Here is a 784-nt window from a genome sequence, read left to right as displayed (position 1 = left end):
TCATAAACAAAACCAAAGCTGATGCACAAAAATTGTTTTGCAAAAGCTTTACCATGACAGTTTAATAAAGGTCGCTCACAATCCATGGCATATTTCTGCAATTGCATAAATTTGTCAGCTCTTATGCACCGAATCGCGAATAGCCCTTATATTCATTTAGAGCCCTAATAACGGGAGTGAAATCATAATATTTAGATTTAGCAACTTTAACATGAAATGGTAGATGAGACCGTAATGTTCTATTAGGTGTATTCAAGCATATTAGCCCCAGAAGTTCCGGAGAATCAATGGAGCCCCTGATAATATCATATATGAACATTAGGGAATGGATGGATCTTCAACTAGCAAGAGACTTAAAGTTAATAAGCATACACCGAGCAGCGTAAGACGGAATAGGCTCATTAAAATGAAGCGGTTGCAGAACAAACCGAAGGAAACTTCTCTGCACTCTTTCAATTCTTAGGGTATGAGACGCATATATCGGATTCCAAATTATGGACGCGTATTCCAATTTAGACCGCACTAAGGAATTGTAAAGCAATTTGCAAGTATATGGATCTTTAAAATCTCTAGCATAGCGCCTCATGAAAGCTAAGTTAGAATACACCTTATGATTTAGAATTCTCGATTTCAACAAAGGAGATTCTATTAGTGATATAGGACCTTAAACCTTAAACGCCTGTCATTTCCGATTTGATCGAAAATGGGATTTGCGATCTAAACCTTGATTCTAAGCAGTGTTTGTTCCACGATTTTTTGTGCAATTGATGCGTTTTGATTATAG

Source organism: Rhagoletis pomonella, unplaced genomic scaffold, assembly GCF_013731165.1.
Source record: "Rhagoletis pomonella isolate Grant_MI unplaced genomic scaffold, Rhpom_1.0 Rhpom_scaffold_00009, whole genome shotgun sequence".
In the NCBI taxonomy this organism is placed as follows: domain Eukaryota; kingdom Metazoa; phylum Arthropoda; class Insecta; order Diptera; family Tephritidae; genus Rhagoletis; species Rhagoletis pomonella.
This window is presented reverse-complemented; position numbering follows the sequence as displayed.